The sequence below is a fragment of the Schistocerca serialis genome, chromosome 1 (genome assembly GCF_023864345.2).
Source record: "Schistocerca serialis cubense isolate TAMUIC-IGC-003099 chromosome 1, iqSchSeri2.2, whole genome shotgun sequence".
Taxonomy (NCBI): Eukaryota; Metazoa; Arthropoda; class Insecta; order Orthoptera; family Acrididae; genus Schistocerca; species Schistocerca serialis.
The window spans coordinates 913,315,841-913,326,650 of NC_064638.1; the positions used below are offsets into that span (position 1 = coordinate 913,315,841).

At 47.8% G+C, this 10,810-nt stretch overlaps 1 pseudogene; it reads left to right on the forward strand.

The window, feature by feature from the left end:
• Positions 1–437: 437 nt before the first annotated feature.
• Positions 438–555, forward strand: LOC126424981 (5S ribosomal RNA; annotated as a pseudogene).
• Positions 556–10,810: the final 10,255 nt, after the last annotated feature.

Sequence of the window (10,810 nt, forward strand, 5' to 3'; positions counted from 1 at the left end):
TGAACATGACTTTACTCCTAAGGCTATTTTATCAAAGCAACAGCAATAGTGTTTCTGCTCTTCGCGAGTATCGGTACATTAAAGGAATACGGAAAGTCTTCTTTCCGCGCCAGAGTTGAAGAACATGATTTGGAAGTATGAATTAACTGGCGTTTTTGGAATTGTTCTGGCAGATGCCGACGGCCAATTGCTCCACATATTGTTGAAGACGTTGCTGTTGGCATGGGTGAGAATGCTGAACGTAATGTGCGACATTCAAGCAGTGCGCGATCCGTGCCGCGACAGCTGAACAGTTCGTGGTTCACCGTTCAAAAAGTGCTCAGAATAATCTCTAGTGAAGTTCCAGGGTGTCGTGAATGCAGATGGTCGTCAGATTGAGCAACGTTTGTAACCTGGAACGTAAATTAACGCAATTAACGTTACCCTCTCGTCTGGAAGCCAACGTCCTTGCCGCAGTGGTAACACCGGTTCTCGTCAGATCACCGAAATTAAGCGCTGTCGGGCTGGGCTAGCACTTGGATGGGTGACCATCCGATCTGCCGAGCGCTGTTGGCAAGCGGGGTGCACTCAGCCCTTGTGAGGGAAACTGAGGAGAACATGATTGAGAAGTAGCGGCTCCAGTCTCGGAAACTGACATACGGCCGGGAGAGCGGTGTGCTGACCACATGCCCCTCCATATCCGCATCAGTGACGTCTATGGTTTGAGGATGACACGGTGGCCGGTCGGTACTGTTGGACCTTCATGGCCTGTTCGGGAGAACTTAAGTTTTCTCTACTGGAAATTAAAATGTGATCCTTTCAGTAGTTTATTCGTTATTTTTCTTCCACATGTCGTTACAAATGTTTCCACAAATTCGTCATTGCCCTACGTAACTCGCTTTTCATGGGATCCCTCTCAAGTAGCGAAAGTTTAATTATAACTACCATGAACACATACCGAAGCTGTTTTGTACTACCTGTGATAATTACAATGTCTGTGTGTTCTACTAAAGTCGGACAAACTATGGTTAACTGGAGTTTATTTTCGAACTGCGAGTATAATTTACTTTCGTTGTCTCATTTTCTACAGCATTATATGTTTTGGGGTTCAATTTATTCACTCGTATAAATTGATTTAGTGATGATGACGACGTTCCGAGTCGTAGTAAAGACCTTTTTTTATTGTTTTCGGACTGTTGTCAAAGATGTATTTCTGAGATTTTCCACCTCTGGCTGTAGAGCGTCCACTGGCGCCGGATGCTGTATGGTGTATCGCTGGACTGCTCTGCCGACGCTGAGTAGAGATGACTACGAAAAGTGCGGCTCTCCTGTTCAGATTACCAAACCTAAGCTGAAAATTAACACAGTGAAGATCCACCTCCGAACATTAACTCGTTGTACATTTTACATCTCGAAAAGGCCAGCAAAAACTTCAGGACTGATTTAGATGAAGTCTCTCCGTGAAACACAAAAGCGTTTTCTGACAATGAACACCCGCACTATTGTTATAGCTGGAGAGGCGAAGTGAACATTTATTGAAAACTTAACTTACTACAAGAAAATGCTTACTGTGACTTCAGAAATAGTGAAACAGCTGTAACTTGGTTGTAAATGCTTACCAAACGTGTGAAATTTAATCTCTACCGAGAAACCGTTCATCCAACCTTTCACAGTTCATATACACGTCTTTCTATACATTGAGAAGTAAGAGTATTCTTGATTGTTCTTGCCACTGTTTTCCACCACACGTCTTCAGTGAGATAATGAACAGTTAATAATCTCCTTCAAATTTGATATGGCTGCTGATAGCTATTAAACAAAGCTGATCTCTTCTATTCTTCTCTTCTTTCTTGAATCTCTAATTCTTCATCACTTTAATTCGTGTTCTTCTTCCGACTCTCAATCGGTACTTCTCCTTTCTTGGTCCTCTTCCACCGCCTCCGAATATTTTAAATACTCAATGCCCGGCTAAAAGATCTCCAACATGTATTACTCTGTCACACACAGCATTCTTCATTACATCGCCAATGTTTCGCCTTAGCTTCAGTTTAACTCAAAAGCCACGCGTCAAATTTTAAGCATTACTTCAAAATGCTGCTTCTTTACCACATTATATGACAGCCCCCGCTCTAACGAATTACCACTATCCACGCTCTTCAAACTGTCTCGTGACAGAATGACCGTTAGATCCTATACAGAATTTTTAGCTGAGACAGCTCTCATTTGGACAATAATATACCCTACAGCTCTAGAACAAAAATCCGTTCCCAGCGATTCGACGAAAGCAGCGGTCTCACCCGTCTGTAAGAAGGGCAGCAAATTCACAAAACTATTGCGCTGTCTCATTGACATCCATATGCTGTAGAGTCGTAGAACATATTTAGAGCTCAATCATAATGAGGTGTCCTGAGCAGAATGACCTACTCCATGCCAACCAGCATGGATTCTGGAAACACCGGACTTGCGAAACCGGGCTCGCACTTTCTCATCTTCAAACCTCTGACTCAAAGCAGTCAAGTGGTTGCAGTATTTCTTGACACCTTAAAAATATTTGACTTATTACTACGCCTATGACAAGTAACAAAAGTACAGTTGTATGGGATACCAAACAAAATTCGTGACTGGGTTGCATATTAATACATTCCTGGAAATTGAAATAAGAACACCGTGAATTCATTGTCCCAGGAAGGGGAAACTTTATTGACACATTCCTGGGGTCAGATACATCACATGATCACACTGACAGAACCACAGGCACATAGACACAGGCAACAGAGCATGCACAATGTCGGCACTAGTACAGTGTATATCCACCTTTCGCAGCAATGCAGGCTGCTATTCTCCCATGGAGACGATCGTAGAGATGCTGGATGTAGTCCTGTGGAACGGCTTGCCATGCCATTTCCACATGGAGCCTCAGTTGGACCAGCGTTCGTGCTGGACGTGCAGACCGCGTGAGACGACACTTCATCCAGTCCCAAACATGCTCAATGGGGGACAGATCCGGAGATCTTGCTGGCCAGGGTAGTTGACTTGCACCTTCTAGAGCACGTTGGGTGGCACGGGATACATGCGGACGTGCATTGTCCTGTTGGAACAGCAAGTTCCCTTGCCGGTCTAGGAATGGTAGAACGATGGGTTCGATGACGGTTTGGATGTACCGTGCACTATTCAGTGTCCCCTCGACGATCACCAGTGGTGTACGGCCAGTGTAGGAGATCGCTCCCCACAACATGATGCCGGGTGTTGGCCCTGTGTGCCTCGGTCGTATGCAGTCCTGATTGTGGCGCTCACCTGCACGGCGCCAAACACGTATACGACCATCATTGGCACCAAGGCAGAAGCGACTCTCATCGCTGAAGACGACACGTCTCCATTCGTCCCTCCATTGACGCCTGTCGCGACACCACTGGAAGCGGGCTGCACGATGTTGGGGCGTTAGTGGAAGACGGCCTAACGGTGTGCGGGACCGTAGCCCAGCTTCATGGAGACGGTTGCGAATGGTCCTCGCCGATACCCCAGGAGCAACAGTGTCCCTAATTTGCTGGGAAGTGGCGGTGCGGTCCCCTACGGCACTGCGTAGGATCCTACGGTCTTGGCGTGCATCCGTGCGTCGCTGCGGTCCGGTCCCAGGTCGACGGGCACGTGCACCTTCCGCCGACCACTGGCGACAACATCGATGTACTGTGGAGACCTCACGCCCCACGTGTTGAGCAATTCGGCGGTACGTCCACCCGGCCTCCCGCATGCCCACTATACGCCCTCGCTCAAAGTCCGTCAACTGCACATACGGTTCACGTCCACGCTGTCGTGGCATGCTACCAGTGTTAAAGACTGCGATGGAGCTCCGTATGCCACGGCAAACTGGCTGACACTGACGGCGGCGGTGCACAAATGCTGCGCAGCTAGCGCCATTCGACGGCCAACACCGCGGTTCCCGGTGTGTCCGCTGTGCCGTGCGTGTGATCATTGCTTGTACAGCCCTCTCGCAGTGTCCGGAGCAAGTATGGTGGGTCTGACACACCGGTGTCAATGTGTTCTTTTTTCCATTTCCAGGAGTGTATGTAGGGAGCACGCAACTTGGAGAGTCGTGGACAGAAGCACGAGAGCTATTTTTGATCTCAAACCTCCGATAGGCTGCGAAATTAAAGCCCCTATGAAAATCCGGTGCACCTTTGCGCAGATGTGTTGCACAGTGTCTCTGGTATTGGCTTCAAATGGCTCTGAGCACTATGGCACTTAACTTCTATGGTCATCAGTCCCCTAGAACTCAGAACTACGTAAACCTAACTAATCTAAGGACATCACACACATCAATGCCCGAGGCAGGATTCGAACCTGCGACCGTAGCGGTCGCGCGGTTCCAGACTGTAGCGCCTAGAACCGCTCGGCCACCCCCGCCGGCGTCTCTAGTTTTCCCATCTGTCGCATCACGTTGCACTCTTCAGTTCAGAGCGCTCAGCGAGCACGTAAGATGCACAGAACAATAGCGTCTCTCGCCGAGTGCGAAGTGCCTCCCGAGAGGTTTCGCCTAATTTAATGCAGTCCACGTGACGTTATTGTCACGCGTTTCCTTCTTCATGACAGTTCTCGGCCGCAAACTGTTGTGCAACGAAAGCGCTCCTGCAGCGTTTTCGATGAGTATTTGGTCACCCATCACACAGCACTCTCATTTCTAACTCTTCGTTCACATGAACTGCTGGTTATGAGGGCAGATTTTGGCAGACAACGAGGTACAGACCAGCTTAGGGAATCGGCGGAAATCATAGGCTGCTGCCCTCTATGATGAGAGTAATGAAAAGTTTGTACCATGCTAGGACAATTGCCTTTGTCGGAGATGCGAGTATGTGTCGCTAAATGTTGCAAATAAACATTTTTTATTTTCACTGTAGCTTCCATTTCGCGAACGATCGAAGGTTGACAAAAGTAGCCCTCGTAGAAGTAACTTTAGGTGTTCCCTCCGAAATGAGTGAAATGTATTGGCACGTTTGTTGCTCGTATATTAATGAATTGACAGGTAGTATTGATAGTAAGCTCAGAATTTTTGAAAACGGCGCTGGCGTGATGAAGTACTACCTGACAAAAGAGCAAAATATTCGGTTAGATGTTAATATGATAGCCGGCCGGGGTGGCCCAGAGGTTCTAGGCGTTACAGTCTGGAACAGCGCGACCGCTGCGGTCACAGGTTCGAATCCTGCCTCGGGCATGATTGTGTGTGATGTCCTTAGGTTAGTTAGGTTTAAGTAGTTCGAAGTTCTAGGGGACTAATAACCTCGATAAGTCCCATAGCGCTCAGAGCCATTGTTAATATGATATCAAAGTGATGCAATGGTTGTTGTGTTTTATTCAGAGACGTAAAATTGTCAGAGCAGTATCGTATTGAGAGGATACGAGATTTTCCATAATTTTCTAAGTAATAATTCTGATGAATGTAGTGGGCTGGTGGGAAAATCAGGTACTTTAGTAGCACATAAATGAAAAAGCATGACGTCTCGTGTAAATGAGATGAAGAGCTCGAGAATTAAAGTTATTCCTAGCTAGAATCATGGTTTCTTTAGACTATAGTTCGTTATTGCTGCTGTGGTTTGTCTGCCTGAAGCATTCCTTTTGGGCTTCGTGCGGCGCCGAGTTTGGTCGGGCTGAGCGTGACGTCACCCACAAGTGCAGCAAAGCGACGCCTGCGCCATCCGCTGCGCCAGGGAATACCAATGACTCGACGGATAAGAACTTCAAAGGCACTAAGGCTTCTTTGTACGTTCGTGTTAAGAGCTAGTGTGTAAAACGCAATAAAGAGTGAAGATTAAATAGTGTTTCACCCACAAGTTGTTGAGTTGTTCCTTCAGTGGAGTTACTAATAATTACTGCACTGTGTAACTAAGAGGAATCTATCAGGAGTCTTTCAACTTTCACTGTATTCTAAAAATGTGAGGGAAGTGGACTCTCGCACTTTATTTACAACATTAGTGTGTGTGTGTGGCTCTGAGCACTATGGGACTCAACTGCTGAGGTCATTAGTCCCCTAGAACTTAGAACTAGTTAAACCTAACTAACCTAAGGACATCACAAACATCCATGCCCGAGGCAGGATTCGAACCTGCGACCGTAGCGGTCTTGCGGTTCCAGACTGCAGCGCCTTTAACCGCACGGCCACTTCGGCCGGCCAACATTAGTGAGTCACAACTCTAATAAGTTGGCTCGTGAAAATGCCTTTGATGTAACTATATGAACAGATTCGAAATGGGATGACCACGTAGGCTCACATGTAGATAAATCAGGTGGCAGACTTTGGTTCATTGGAAGGATACTGGAGAAATGCATTGAGTCTACAAAGTGGACAGCTCATAAGCCATTTGTGCGTTCCATCTTTGATTATTGCTCAGTTGTATAGGACTCAGACCAGAGAGGAGTAACAGAAGATGTTGAACACTTAAAAGAGCTACAGTACAAGAGTCACAGATCTGTTGACTCACGGGAGAGCGTCGCAGAAAGGATGAAGAACCTGAACTGACCAACGCTTGAGAGTGGACTTTAATTCTGCCACGAAAGCTCTGGTACAAAGCTTCAAAAACCAGTAATAAAGGAAGAATCTTAGATATTCCTCATCCCCCTACGTATCGTTCCCGTAGGTATCCTGAAGGCCAGACGCGACTAATTACTGAATGCACAAGCATTCAGTCTTCCCGCCCTCCATGGGCGACTGGAACAGGAAGGAACCTTAACATGTGGAACCATGCTGACTATCCTCAGTCATGCACTTCGCAGTGATTTGCATAATATGATATAGAGGTCTTCGGTCGTACGCCAACGGAGGGTCACAGACCAGTTGCTGTTCTCAGTGTGTGTATAAGTAGTCTGCTCGAGAGCCGAGCAACTGTTCGAGGATGGCGCTGAAGTACACAGGAAACTCGCAACATCAGAAAACTGTAGCAAAATGCAAGAGACATAAAATAAGTAGTCTGCTCGAGAGCCGAGCAACTGTTCGAGGATGGCGCTGAAGTACACAGGAAACTCGCAACATCAGAAAACTGTAGCAAAATGCAAGAGACATAAAAGCGATCGACGATTGTTGTAGGGATTGTCACTGGCCTTCAGCTTAATCCAAAGCGTAAATAGCAGGGAACACCGATCACCGTCCGATTACGGTAAAGGCGTAAATCACAGGAAACGATCCAACCGTAAAATACCTGGGTAACCATCCGAACCGACCTAAAACTGAAGAACGATACAAAAGTAGTTGTAGGCCCTGTGAAGGTCAGAAATCATTGCAAGACTATGAGGAAAAACCGTTAGGAAATGTAATTTCTTACCTAAAGGAGTGGCCTACTTGTGGAGTGATCGTCACTCCTTGATCTTGAAGGCTTAACAAAGGAGATTGAAAAGATAGAAGAAGATATGTTTAGTAAACTGAAGAGCAAGAGAGAAATTCTCTCAATCTCCAGAGGCAGATGTTGTAAGAGAGGCGTTGTGCACCACGGAGACGTCACATTGTCATAAATATATTCATGTGACATACGCTACAGTTATACCAAATACATTTTCGAGAGTATTTATACACAATACCTCAGTTCCTCTCGTTTGAAAAGGTACGAAGGTTAAGTTAAGGAAACTCAAAGACGCTACAGATTGCTTCATTACAGTGTTAGATCCATTGCCTACATGTGGTCTGCTCTTGTACTGCTGCTAACGAATCTAATACTGTAAGAAGACAAAAGCAGCTATCTGAAGAGGCTCGTGGTAGCCTGGAAACGGTGAAGACGGTAAAGTACAGCTATTTAAAAGTATCCATGGCTCTTTCCATTCTCCATCAACAATACTTAATTGAATAACAACCTAGGAGTTCAGCAAGATAAGATAAAAAAAGGAGATAAAGGTTTAACGTCCCGTCGACGACGTCGTCTATAGAAATGAAATGCAAGTTCACATTGGTGGTGGCAAAGGACATCAGCCTCGTCTTTCTGAAAGAAACCACCCCAACATTGTCTTATGTGATGTGGAGAGAGCACGCAGCGACTAATATAGATGGCGGGACAAGGAGTGGAACCTCTCTCTTCATGAATGCGATGCCAACGTCTAGTCACTGCGCCACTTACTTCGTTCCTATGTAAATGACTAATTCATCCTGGAAGCTAACTCTCATAATTGAGAAAATCAGTTGTCTTGCGTTAATATTCTCTAATTAATTGTATGATTTATCTTGGATCGCGCCAGTGAAACGACCCTGACCACAAAGTATGGTTCTGGAGTCATGAGGGTGGGCAGTTTACCGCTGTCCGTATGTCCTTACAACAGCACCATCTGCCTACGACAGTATTTGCTGAGCAAGCAGCGATTACAGGCATAACGTTTGACATGAATTACAACAATTATGAATAATTAAATAACTTAAATAAAATGAATGCAAAATTCAGTGGAAACGAAGTAATATAGAATATAGTCAGCAGAGTGGAGAAGTTCAGTTGAATGCTGCACATTGGTAACTATAAAAACTATGGCGTTACATAAAATCACTCAATTCATGTAGGTTTCCCCATCGAGGTTAAAGAATTAACAACGTCGCCAAGTGCAGTGAAGAGGGCGATAGTATGAAATAATATTTGGCTGATTCCCCAGTTAAATCAACTAATCTGAACTCAAAAACCAAAATCTAGATACCGATTATGTACTGTATTAATACTAAAATTCATCAGGGATGCTACTTCGCTATCCGCTGAAGTTCAACACGAAATAGAATTATCTTTCATGCAAAGATTAAGTCTTACAGTCACGAAACCATGTAGCAGCTAGAGGGAGCTTGAAAGTGTCTAAGCCCCCGCATCACGCGTAAAAACCCTATTAACCGCAGAACATTAGAAGCTTAAATGGTGCTGGTGGTTTGCCGCCCAGAGACTAATTGTAAGTTCACTTGCTTCCAAAGCTACGTGAACTCACTACCAGCTGTCCAGCAGACACGTTCGTGGTCGGCTCCCGGCTTTTCTTCAAACCTTTTTATTGCGCCGCTCTTTCCGGGTGCAAGTCGGTGCCACCTCTAGTTCATCTTATATACAGGAAAATGGGGTCCCGCAGGGCTCGGTGTTGAGCGTCTCCTTATTTCTAGTGGCCATTAATGGTCTGGCTGCAGCAGTGGGGTCGTCAGTGTTTCCTTCTTTGTATGCCGATGACTTCTGCATCTCATTTAGCTCCACGACTACGGGAGTCGCCGACCGCAGGCTGCAAGTCGCCGTTCGCAAGGCAGCATCATGGGCTCTGACTCATGGTTTTCAGTTCTCTGCAGCCAAGACTCGCGTTATGCACTTCTGCAGGCGTCGGACGGTCCACCCTCATCCTGAACTTTACCTCGACGGCCACCTGCTTGAAGTGGTGGACACTTGCCGCTTCTTGGGACTCGTGTTTGATTCCCGGCTCACATGGGTTCCTCATGTTACTCAGCTGAAGCAAAAATGCTGGCGGCACCTCAACGCCCTCCGCTGCCTTAGCCACACGTCTTGGGGTGCAGATCGCTGCACGCTGCTGCGATTGTACAGAGCCCTTGTGCAGTCCCGGCTTGATTATGGGTGCCTGGCCTATGGGTCTGCATCACCCACAGTGTTGAAGTTGTTAGACCCCATACACCACTGTGGGGTTCGGCTTGCAACTGGCGCTTTTCGTACCAGCCCCGTAGATAGTCTACTGGTGGAGGCCGGGGTTCCCCCGCTGTGGATTCGCCACCATCGACTGCTCGCCGACTATGCTGTCCACGTGCATTGCTCGCCAGACCATCCCAATCGTCGCCTGCTTTTCCCTGCCATGGTCCTCCATCTGCCCGAACGGCGACCTAGCTCTGGGCTTTCCGTAGCTGTCCGCGTCCAGTCCCTGCTGTCAGAACTGGGGTCATTCCCTCTTCTGCCTCCCTTCCGGGTTCGTACACCTACGCCTCCCTGGTGTTTGTCCCGGTCGTCCGTCCGTCTGGATTTGGCACGGGGACCTAAGGACTCGGTTCCGCCTGTGGCCCTCCGTCGCCGTTTTCTTGCGCTCCTCGAATCATTTCCGGGCTGTGAGCCTGTCTACACTGATGGTTCCCTGGTTGAGGGTCGCACTGCCTACGCTTTTGCTCACGCTGCCCATGTTGAGCAACGCTCCTTGCCGGCTGGCTGCAGTATTTTTACTGCAGAGCTGGTGGCAATCTTGCGCGCTCTTGAGCATATGCGTTTCTGCTCAGGTAGGTCCATCGTCATCTGCAGTGACTCCCTGAGCAGCCTTCAGGCCATCGACTGCTGCTATCCCTCTTCTCCTCTGGTGTCCTCTATTCAGGAGTCTGTTTCCGCCATTGCCCGTTCTGGACGTTCGGTGGTCTTGGTTTGGACGCCAGGTCACGTTGGCATCCCGGGGAACGAACGTGTTGACAGGCTGGCCAAGGGGGCGATCGACGCCCCAGCTTTGGAGATCGGCCTCACAGCTCGCGACCTGCAGCTGGTGTTGCGCCGTAAGGTGCTTGGGGTGTGGTCTGTTGAGTGGCGTGGCATGACAGCCCCGAATAAACTGCGGGCTGTCAAGGAGACGACCGATGTGTGGCGTTCCTCCCAGCGGGCTTCTCGCAGGGACTCGCTAGTCCTGTGTCGGCTGCGCATCGGCCATACATACCTGACGCACGGCCATCTGTTGCGTCAGGAGGATCCCCCCTTGTGTCGGTGTGGGTCCCGGCTGACGGTCGGCCACATTTTGCTGGAGTGTCCTCGACTGCGCACACTCCGGCAATCTTTTAATCTCCCGGGCACTTTGGCTTTGGTTTTATCCGACGATGCCTCCATGGCTGACAATGTTTTACATTTTATCCGTAGTAGTCCTTTTTATGGTT